Genomic DNA, 12,116 nt, shown 5'->3' with positions numbered 1-12,116 from the left:
AAATGATTGCCACCGATTTCCAGCCATTTTTAATCGTGGAGGACCGAGGTTTTAGAAATTACAGCAATAGTCTAAATCCAACGTACACAATTCCAAGCAGGAAAACCCTTTCAAAAACACGTATTCCATAACTGTACGAGAGCACACAGGTTTCAGTGAGGGAAAGAGTCCAAAAAGCTACTGCAGTTTGCCTTACCACTGACTGCTGGACATCAAGGGTAACCACTTCTTAAATGTCGGTTACATGTCACTTCATTGAATATTTTTCGATGTCTAGCTGTCTTCTGGACTGCTTTGAGTTCAGCGACAGACACACCTCAGAGAACTTGCCAGAGGAACTGTTGAGAGTGGCCAGAGTAGATGGAAGTAGATGGAAAAGTGGTCTGTTGTGTTAGCGACAATGCAGCTAACAACCAAAACCATTAACATTTTAAAATGGACCCATCATCCATGTCTTGCCCACACAATCAACCTGATTGTAAGAGATGCTCTGAAGGTGATGAAGCCCACTGTGGACAAAGTGAAAGCAGCTGTGGAATACTTCCACAGGAGCACAGTAGATGCTGAAAAACTTAAGTCTACACAACGCCAGATGGGGATGCCTGAGCTGAGGCCTAAACAAGACTGCACTGTGGAATTCAACATTTTATATGTTGAAGCCGTTTCTTGAGTCAAAGGATGCCATCATCTCTACCCTGGCCAATGTCAATGCACCTGTTGATGCTCTGACCCAAGAGGAATGGGAGGTGGTGGAGGAGGTGCGCAGAGTCCTGGAACCCTTTGAGCAGGTCACTGTGGAGATCAGAGGAGTGAGGTACAGTAAGCAGTTATTACTACATCATTATTTAATCCAGTATTATATATGTATATGAGCAGTAGATGAGAATGTAGTATCCGTAGACAAAACATGAACTGTTCTCTTTTCAGCTATGTGACAGCCTCAAAAATGATACACCTGTTTAAGGGTCTGCTGCGAATCACAGCCAGCCGCCAGAGAGAAGCAAATGTAACCACAGGACATGTGACAGAGTTGATGGACACCCTATGTTCATCAATGGACACAAAGTTCCACAGAATGGAATATAATCACGTGCTATCAGAAACCGCTGCACTTGACCCCTAGGTTTAAGAAGTTAGTGGTGCCAGAGAGATTTATGAGCCTCTTCAAAGAATAACCTCAGCAGCAGGGAGGGACAGCCCCAGCAGTCAGCTGGCTCAGGCACCAGGGCAACAGGAAGAAGAGGGATCAGATAGAGCAGAAGCACCAGCAGTAGTGCCACAAACATCTGCTGTTTGGATGCTGTTTGACGAGAGAGCAACTGGGGATGCAACACAAAGGAATCCCTCAGCAGATGCCATAATGGAGGTCCGATCCTATTTGGAGGAGCCCCTCAAAGCCCAAAGATCTGCAGATCCTCTAGGCTGGTGGAAGAACAAGGCCCCTTTCTACCCACGGCTTACTAAAGTCATAACAGGGAGATTCTGCATTGTGGCCACATCCTTGAAAACGGGACAAATAATTACTGAGAGAAGAAACCGCATCAGCCCCTCGAAAGTGAGGCAGCTTGCATTTCTGAAATGCAAATCTCTCATAAAAGCAAAATATGGTCAACATTGCTGTGTGCTGCTGGTTATAACATGGCAATAAAGAAGAGAGAAAAGAAGGACCAGTTTAATGTTTTAAGTGGGATGCTGCAGTTTTGCACATTGTTATTTATTTTTCTTTGATATGGTGCAATATTCTATTATTATGTTCAGATTGTATTGTTTTGAATTGTTACATTTATATGCACTTTGTTTATATATATTTTAAAAAGTCATACTTTAAATACACGTGTAACAGCATCCATTTTTACATTTAGTTCAATTTGTGGGATGCTGCAGTTTTGCAAATTGTTATTTATTTTTCTTTGGCATGGTGCAATATTATATTATGCTGTTCAGGTTGTATTAAAGAGCCGTTTGGAAGCCAAAAGAGCCGGCTCTTTTTAGTGAGCTTAGACGAAGGAGCCGGTTCACTGAAAAGAGCCGGAATGCCCATCACTAACCAGAACCTTGGAATGCGTTCGCGTTTCCTTCCACAAGTAATTTCAACAACGGGCGCCTACCATAACCGAGAGAGGGGGAGCCGAGGGTGAGACGAAGAGTTTTCGCCAATATCACATCGCCATTTAGTCGTTAGATAACCGTTGTAGTTATCCGTTTAGGATACAGTCCTGCAGTTTGAAGCTTTTATTGAAATATATTCTAAATATTGGCAGCCTAACGGATATGCCTGATATCAACATAGTTGTCCTCCCCTAATATCATAGTAAAGTAACTTGTCGCTTGATTGACGGGTCCATATTATTGTAGGATTTTTCTTCCTACTGGAGAAAGGACTGTAAAAAAAACGATCAGCGAAAAATAAACGTGGACGAAAGTGAAATATCAAGAAAGACTGTCGGGAGCTTCCGACGAGGTACACGTGTGAAAAACAAGAAATAACTAAAGAAGAGATAGGAGTTGTGTCGTTTGCATATATTTTATAAATAAGTCCTTATTTTGGCTGAACATTTTTGTTAATTTAGGGTAAGTAGCCTATTTTATTACATGTAATAGATGTTAATAACATTGTCTGTTGGTGTATTTTTTTCTCATGTTATTTTAGGCAAGTATTTTGTCTTAATTTTCAAATAACATATCAGCAATCGTGCAACAATGCAAGTAAAAAACAACCCGTTTAGGACAAGATTGGACAAAACTAGAACGTCTTGCAATTTATTCACCAAATTCAGATGTAGATGCATTTTTTTTTCAATTCTGTAAAAGTGTACATGGTGAGAATGTTACAGTTTGTTATGATCATTTGAGTTGTGACCCCAATCTTTACCCAGCTGAGTCAAACCATGCAATTGTCTAGTCTACTAAACATTGCAGTGTCTGGTCAAATCAAATCAAAGTTAATTTGTCGTTTACACAGATTGGCAGATGTTAACGTAGGTGCAGCGAAATGCTTACGTTTCTAGCTCCATCTGTGCAGTAAGTGTCTAACAGCGCAATACTAATACACAAATACCCCCCCTCGAGAATGAAATGGTTTAGCAGACGCTCTGTATCATCACAAACAATGGGATAGGCATAAAAAAAAATCTTATTTTCACGACGGTTAATAGGTAAAGCCATTTTGTGGTGTTGGTGAGAGTGTGTTCCCGTGGTGCTGCAATTGATGGTCTTTGTTCATAGTTTTCACTCCCCAGACAGAACAGAAAACCCGATAAGACCAGACTGAAACCACTGGAAGCTTGTTTCCGAATACTGACATTGATTGAATTACACGAAATAAGCATGAACTTGAACTCTGAAGGGACATTAGCCTACTATATGCCCCCGCCCCCCTCTACCCCTTCCTCATATTCCAATCAGACGGTCTTGTTTTTTTAAATGTCAAAATGTTGGCCAAAATGTAAATCTATAGGCTTGTAACGGTGTTCAAGTCATATTGATATACCTTATGCGTTTGTATTTGTGTGTGTCTCGGGCTGGGAGATGGGGATCGACCCCAGGCTGCGAGGCTGTTGGTGCGCGCGAGCGCCACGGGGGAAATGTGTGTCAATGTCAAACGGAGGTGTGTCGCACAGCTCGCGCTGCATGTGGACTCATCGACGTTGATGTTGTTTTCCGTACATTTCAAACATCTCAGATATGTAGGCTACAGCAAATAGCTTACAGTGCACACACAAACACACACACCTGGTTGTAAACATATTTATCATGTAAATATTGTGTGATTGTCATTCCAAGCAGTTTGTGGGTGGGGTGCTGAAGGTCCTTTTGGAGTGGCATATTTTAAGTAGGTCATGTAGGTCTACCCTGCTGTTATTGGACGTTAAGGCATTGGGAATCTCTACCAAGCCCACTACTGATGTCTCCAGTTTCCACTAATGGGGGATGTGTCTATTCTTATGCTGGCCATGGTATTTGGAATGGTGTTGTGTTGACTGTGCTATTGTATGTGTCTCCTTGAGTATCTTCACTATGTTAGGGTGCAGTGTGTCTCCTTTTGCTTTGACTGTGGTTGTCACTGAACAGTACAGTATTCCGCAATGGTACCCTATTCGCTACATGGTCGAGAATAATGCACTGTCTCTTCTTTAGCTCTATTGTTGACTGTGTCAGTGAGTTGACTGTGTGTGTCAGTATACAGCCTGTCCCTCCTTTAGTTGTGTTGGCTGTGCTTTTGAGTTGATTGTGTTCTTTTAGCAGTGTGGACTGTGTCATCGAGTTGACTGTGTTGTCATTGTACAATATGCCCCTCCTTTAGCTGTTTCTTTTATCTGTGTTCACTGTGATAGTGAGTTGCTTGTGTTCTTATAGCTGTGTTGACTGTGTCAGTGAGTTGACTATAGCTGTGTTGACTGTGTTTGTGTGGTTGCTGTCAGTGAGCTGTCAGTATCCATGTACGATATGTCCCTCCTTTAGCTGTGTTGACTGTATCATTGCAGTTCTACAGTATGTCTCTCCAGCTGTGTTGTTGACTGTATGAATGCAGTTTTACAGTGTCTCTCTAGCTGTGTTGTTGACTGTATGAATGCAGTTTTACAGTGTCTCTCTAGCTGTGTTATTGACTGTATGAATGCAGTTCTACAGTATGTCTCTCTAGCCGTGTTGTTGACTGTATCAGTGAGTTGTCAGTCTCTATCCATGTACAGCATGTCTCTTTTAGCTGTGGCTCAGGGCCAGACACAGATAGGCCAGGCAGGACAATACTCTGTCTGTTCCCACACCGCCCTCACACACACACACACACACACACACACAGCGCTCACAGCCACTCAGCACAACCATATTTATAAACATCAAAACCCTCTGTGCTTCCCTCCCTCATTCATGTTTCTATCGCTGGGTCCATTTAGCTATGGGTGGTAGGGTGGTACCTTATGGTGTTTCGGTGGGAAGCCCTCAGATATGTGTGTGTGTGTGTGTGTGTGTGTGTGTGTGTGTGTGTGTGTGTGTGTGTGTGTGTGTGTGTGTGTGTGACAGAGGCTGGTTTAGTGCTGTAAGATATGTATTGTTTTTGGTGTGTGGGTGGATCCATTTTAGATCCCCAAATGTATAAAATGGTCTCTTTCACAACTCGTACTGACTCATGTTTTGCAACCCAGTCTCAACGAGCGATGTATTCCATTTTCAAATCAAAGGTTATTTGTCACGTGCACAGGATACAGCAGGTGTAAAAAGTACAGTGAAATGCTTACTTGCAAGCTCTTTCCCAACAATGCAATACTCAATATCAAAGTTAAGAAAGTAAGATAAATACAAACACACAACAAATAAAAACACACGAGAATGTATGCTATATACAGGGTCACTACCAGTACCATATCAATTTGCAGGGACACTTAGAAAATAGCATCAACATTTAACTAAGGTGATTTAATTTTTTTATTTGACCAGTACCATATCAATTTGCAGGGACACTTAGAAAATACCATCAAAATTTAACTAAGGTGATAAAAAAATTTTATTTGACCAGTACCATATCAATTTGCAGGGACACTTAGAAAATACAATCAAAATTTTACTTAAGGTGATTTAATTTTTTTATTTGATTTAATTATTATTTAAAAAAAATGTATCCAGTCTTGTCCCATCGCTGCAATATTCGGACTCGGAACAGGCGAAGGTCAAGGGCTATGCATTCTCCAAAACACAATCAGCCAAGCCGCACTGCTTTTTGACACAACGCCCGCTTAACCCAGAAGCCAGCCACACCAATGTGTCAGGAAACACTGTACACCTGGCAACCGTGTCAGCATGCATTGTGCCTAGCCCACCACACTAGTGGACGATGGGACAAGAACATCCCTGCCGGCCAACCCCTCCCCTAATCCGGACGACGATGCTGGGCCAATTTGTGCGCTGCCCCATGGGTCTCCTGGTTGCAGCCGGCTGCGCCTGGACTCGAACCGGGATCTCTAGTGGCACAGCTAGCCACACCACTGCGATGCAGTGCCTTAGACCACTGCACCACTCAGGAGTCCCACATTTGGTGATTTACAATACAACATAGGCTACTGTAATAATATCCATTAGTTACTGTATCTGTTATGGCTCTTCAGTCAGGCCACACAATCTGTTGTTGTGTACATGCACATCTCCTTTTCATTTACATGTGAATCTCTTCATTAGTTCATTTAGAGGCTTTACTGGCAATTGGTGTCCATGACTACACACACACACATACACGCGCTGGCATGTGCGCACACTGGCGCACACGTCTGCTTGAATTAACAACATGAATGTAGATTTTTGCCATCCAGAACAACAACAACAACCACTCACTACCCCAATGCTTTGAACTAAAGCATTTTCAAATATATCTGGAAGTAAAATGGGTTTTGTTGGTGCATCTGCTAGTCAACAGACAGTAATGCAAAGTGACTTTGGGAAAGGGAGACTCCATCTTAATCAGAAAACAGTCAAATGTTCCACATTTGGTCTTAGAAACAAGGTTAATGTCTTACTACTCACTATTTGCTACTTTTTATGCTCTCTGGTTTAGATGTCCAGATTTACTCTCATTGTATTGTCTCTGCATGTCACCTGCCCTATACTCCTGTAACAAACAGGGAATTGAACCCAGGTCTTCTGCCTAGCACAAGACTGTGTTAGCCCACTAAGCTAAATCCCCATCCTCTGAAAGGGGATCAAAAGGATAAAGTCAAGTCTAATGTCTTTCCCATCAGCCTTGTCATTGGCTACTGAACCAGCAGTCCATAATCCTAGCTCTCTGTAATTTAATGCTTTTCCTGTACAGTCAACAGTAGTGGTGCAACTTCAACATTTCAACATCATCAAATCCCCTACGCTTAGTCTAATACAGTGACAACTGAAAGATACCAAAAGCGATTTAATCCAATCAACGTAAACTAAATATGATTTGACCATGGTTCTGATTTCTCTATCTCTGTGTGTGTGTGTGTGTGTGTGTGTGTATGTGCACTACCGGTCACATGTTTTTCTACTTGCACACACACACACACACACACACACACACACACGCACTACCGGTAAAACATTTTTCTTTATTTTTACTATTTTCTACATTGTAGAATAATAGTGAAGACATCCAAACTATGAAATAACACATATGGAATCAAATCAAAGTGTAACCAAATCAAAGTGTATTTTATATTTGAGATTCTACAAAAAGCATTCCTTTGCCTTGATTACAGTTTTGCACACTCTTGCATTCTCTCAACCAGCTTCACCTGGAATGCTTTTCCAACAGTCTTGAAGAAGTTCTGACATATGCTGAGCACTTGTTGGATGTTTTCCTTCACTCTGCGGTCCGACTCATCCCAAACCATCTCAATTTGGTTGAGGTCAGGGGATTGTGGAGGCCAGGTCATCTGATTCAGCACTCCATCACTCTCCTTCTTGGTTAAATAGCTCTTACACAGCATTGAGGTGTGTTGGGTTATTGTCCTGCTGAAAAACAAATGATAGTCCCACTAAACCCAAACCAGAAGGGATGGCGTATCTCTGCAGAATGCTGTGGTTAAGTGTGCCTTGAATTCTAAATAATTCACAGACAGTGTCAACAGCAAAGAACCCCCACACCGTAACACCTCCGCCTCCATGCTTTACGGTGGGAACTACATATGCAGAGATCATCCGTTCACCCACACCGCGTCTCACAAAGACACAGCGGTTGGAACCAGACCAAAGGACAAATTTCCACCGGTCTAATGTCCATTGCTCGTGTTTCTTGGCCCAAGCAAGTCTCTTCTTCTTATTGGTGTCCTTTAGTAGTTTCTTTGCAGCAATTCAACCATGAATGCCTGATTCACACAGCCACCTCTGAACAGTTTATGTTGAGATGTGTCTCTTACTTGAACTCTGTGATACATTTATTTGGGCTGCAATTTCTGAGGCTGGTAACTCTAATGAACTTATCCTCTGCAGCAGAGGTAACTCTGTGTCTGCCATTCCTTTGGCGGTACTCATGAGAGCCAGTTTCATCATAGCGCCTGATGGTTTTTGCGACTGCACTTGAAGAAACTTTTAAAGTTCTTGAAATGTTCCTGATTGACTGACCTTCATGTCTTAAAGTAATGATTGACTGTTGTTTCTCTTTGTTTATTTAAGCTGTTCTTGCCATAATATGGACTTGGACTTTTATCAAATAAGGCTATCTTCTTTATACACCCCTACCTTGTCACAACACAACTGATTGGCTCAAACGCATTAAGAAGGAAATAAATTACACAAATTAACTTTGAAGAAGGCACACCTGTTAACTGAAATGCATTCCAGGTGACTACCCCATGAAGTTGGTTGAGAGAATGCTAAGAGTGTGTGTGTGTTTGTGTGTGTGCGTGCAAGTAGAAAAACATGTTGACTCATCCTATTTGATGAGAAACGGCAATGTCATCCTCCTCTCTTTCACGTTGACAAAACAGTCAGACTTTTTTTTAAATTTAACCTTTTTTTAACTAGGCAAGTCAGTTAAGAACAAATTATTATTTACAATGACGACCTAAACCGGCCAATTGTCTGCCGCTCTATGGGACTCCCAATCGTGGCCGGATGTGATTCAGCCTGGATACAGTCATACAGTACACACTTTTATTTTCTATTGTCCTAGGCTACCTTTCCAAAATGCTTTCTCGCTAGCCTAACTTCCTTTCATTGGCAATGTTAGCTAGTTAACATAAGCCTTCATAAGCCTAGCTACGTATTGAACTTCCATCCTGTCAGGCCAGGGGCACAATGTATGAATTTATGGTTGGATTAGAATCGCTGTTCTAATCATTGGCCAGTAAGGAGAATTAAGTAAAACCACAAGTCCAAATCCCTATCTCCATCCGTGGCTAATTTAGGGATGGGCCAATTTTAGCTAGCTAGCTAGCTAGCCAGCCACTAGAGGACAACAAGAGAACGAGATGCAACAATTCAAGTTGTTTCTGTCAATGATGTATTGCTCTCGATGTGATGTGATTGGAGTGAAGCCAAATTCAAACTGGCTTCCCTTGACACTTTGTTTTGGTGTGCCAGGACCATTCACAGTTGAGCTCACTCAGTTTAGCTCAACACTGACCAGCTATTATTTTATACATTTGTTTTTCAAGGTAGGCCAAATTCTTGCTGGCTGCCCTTGCATTCTGTGCTACGGCCAGCAGCAATGTCAAACTCTTTTTGACCAAGCAGCATCAAATGGGTGGCCTACACATACAGAGACAGAAGGGTGCTGTTTCGCTCGCTCGGATGCTTTCTCCGGTGAGATGCATTCAGCCTCTTGCGCATTGAAGAAACATTATGAAACACAGAGAGACGAAATATACATTATTTAATATTTGTTTTCTTTATTTCTTGGTACATTTTTGGGGGGGAAGTCTGGCTTCCCTTAGCATCCATGATACACACCACTGCCAGTCAATAACTAACAAGACCTGGCAGTAGATAACCGATAACCCATTGCAGTTGAGCATTTCTGAAATGTTGTTGTGATGCCACTGTCTGATGTAAGCTACAGTTGATTGGTAGATAACTGATTGAAGTTGTGGTTTGCACTACAGGTACATGGTTGGTATTGGACTTGGTGTCTTTGACTTCGTCACTGATAACCGAATAACATTATACAACTCTGATGTGCATTTGATTTGTAGAGATGTTTAAGGTATGATTCCTCTTGTTTTATTGTTTTAGATTCAAGTTTGCTATTCACACAGCGGGTAGGCGTTGGATTAATGTTGGCTTTGCTGACCTCCTCGTTGAAAACTGAATGCAGCCAAGACATCTTGCTGCTCCACGGTGGCCTCCTACAGTTACTGGTCATATCTTGATCAGCTCTTGCCTAGCGATATCCCCTAGCTTGAAGGTCAAATTTGTGTGTGTGCGTTGGGCGTAGGGGTGTGTGTGTGTGTGTGCAAGTGTTTGAGTGTGTAGTATTGTAGCACAGTGGTTAGCCCTGATTTTAATCACTGTGAACTACTGAGTCATATTCATGAACAGGTGCACCATTATGGTCTCAGAGAAAAACAGGGGGAAAAAACTGTGTAAAGAGTTGAGAGAAAAAGTTGGGAGAGGAAAGAAAAACAGCTTGGAGAGCTTTGGCACCTCTTGTTATCTCCATGGTGGCTAGAGTTGCTCATTATTTTCCTTTAGAAATGTTATCCTTCTTTCTTTCTCTCGGTCTCTCTGCTTTTTCGCTCTCTGTTAGCCTCTTCTCAAAGTTATACTAGGGCCCTATAAAATCTGCGTTGAGGAACACGTGGACGGACGCACGGAATCCATACATTAAAACAGAGTTTAACAATATTCAGAAATGTGTTGAAAATGTGTTGAACTTAGTAGGGAATCAACTAAATATATTGAAAATGAATGATCTGTTCATGTCTTATGATAAACTTGGGCAAATGTATTGGTATGCATCAGTGATTCGTATTTCCTGCAACTTTCTGAAGAGCCAACAAGAATTCCCACTCTGTGTATGTGCGGTGTGCTAAGGGCTACCACTTTGTGCAGCTATTAGCGAAGATGCTAATGAAAAGCATTCTGTTAGATGGAAAGGCTTTTTTTTACCATCACATGTTTGCAAAAAAACCCACCACTAAACAACAGCCTTGCTAGATGTACACAGGAATTAAAGGTTAACTAAACCCCAAAATGTGTATACATATAAAAAAAATCCCAGACCTCAAAAGTGGTCTGCTGGTGTGGTTTAAGCATTGTTGCTTAGAACATCCAATTAGAACATCCAATTAGAACATCCAATTGAGTTGTCTTTCTATTAAAAAAGTATGCTTCTGAGAGTGGAAAAACCTGGAAAAAACCCAGGGGAAAACCAAAACCTGGAAAAAACCCAGGGGAAAACCAAAACCTGGAAAAAAGGGCCCTGGGCATACATGTTCAAAACCAAACAGATGTTTTACTGACACACATTCACACACAGAGATACGCTTATTCATACACACAGTATTGGGAACAATAACAGCACATCAGTTGCTCATTTGACTAACTACTTAAAACATGAATAAGACACCAGATCTTCTACTCCTACTATACATCATGGCTACAACAGCAAAAACAACCACAAAACAACATGTTGTTGCAGTGCAGAGTCTCGTCTTGCAGTGCTTCCATGTATCATGTTCAGTTTCCTTGTGCAATGTTGTTTTAAGCACAGCACATAGCTATTGTTATGAACCCAATAACTAGCCAACAGATGTTGTTGCACTCGCTTTGTCACATTCTGAATGAATGTGTGCATTTATGTGAGAAATCAGCGTATGCGCCCATCAATTGTCATACTTGAGCAAAAGTAAAGATACCTTAATAGAAAATGACTCAATTAAAAGTGAAAGTCACCCAGTAAAATATTACTTCAGCAAAAGTCTGAAAGTATTTGGTTTAAAATATACTTACTGTAAGAATCAAAAGTAAATATAATTGCTAAAATATACTCAAGTACACTATATATACGAAAGTATGTAGACACCCTTTCAAATTTGAGGATTCGGCTATTTCAGCCACACCCGTTGCTGACAGGTGTATACAACCGAGCACACAGCCATGCAATCTCCATAGAAAAACATTGGCAGTCGAATGGCCTTACCGAGAGCTCAGTAACTTTCAATGTGGCACTGTTATAGGATGTCACCTTTCTAAACAAGTCAATTCGTCAAATTTCTGCCCTGCTAGAGCTTCCCTGGTCAACTGTAAGTGCTGTTATTTTGAAGTGGAAACTTCTAGGATTACCATGTGCAATGCCAAGCACCGGCTGGAGTGGTGTTAAGCTCGCAGCCATTGGAGCAGTGCAAACACGTTTTCTGGAGTGATGAATCACGCTTCACCATCTGGCATTCCAACAGACTCATCTGGGTTTGGTGGATGCCAGGATAACGCTACCTGCCCCAATGCATAGTGCCAACTGTAAAGTTTGGTGGAGGAGGGATAATGGTGTGGGGCTGTTTTTCGTGGTTCAGGCTAGGCCCCTTACTTCAATTGAAATGAAATCTGAACGCTACAGCATACAACAACATTCTAGACAATTCTGTGCTTCCAACTTTGTGGCAACAGTTTGGAGAAGGCTCTTTCCTGTTTCGGCATGACATTGCCCCAGTGCACAA

The 12,116-nt window shown here is 41.7% G+C and overlaps 1 protein-coding gene across 4 annotated transcripts in view; it reads left to right on the top strand.

Annotated features, from left to right (window-relative positions):
* The first annotated feature begins 1,984 nt into the window (after window positions 1-1,984).
* The window catches only part of LOC109896904 (protein NDRG2), a 32,087-nt gene continuing 21,955 nt past the window's right edge, over window positions 1,985-12,116 (top strand). The window contains exon 1 of one of the 4 annotated variants that reach the window (XM_031832171.1): window positions 1,985-2,134. The gene's annotated coding sequence lies outside the window, so the exon portion shown is untranslated. Of the gene's footprint in view, window positions 2,572-3,905; window positions 3,957-12,116 lie in introns of those variants that run through there. The other 3 variants (XM_031832166.1, XM_031832168.1, XM_031832170.1) reach the window with 3 other exon arrangements.

This window comes from Oncorhynchus kisutch, linkage group LG9, assembly GCF_002021735.2.
Source record: "Oncorhynchus kisutch isolate 150728-3 linkage group LG9, Okis_V2, whole genome shotgun sequence".
Taxonomy (NCBI): domain Eukaryota; kingdom Metazoa; phylum Chordata; class Actinopteri; order Salmoniformes; family Salmonidae; genus Oncorhynchus; species Oncorhynchus kisutch.
This window is presented reverse-complemented; position numbering and strand designations above follow the sequence as displayed.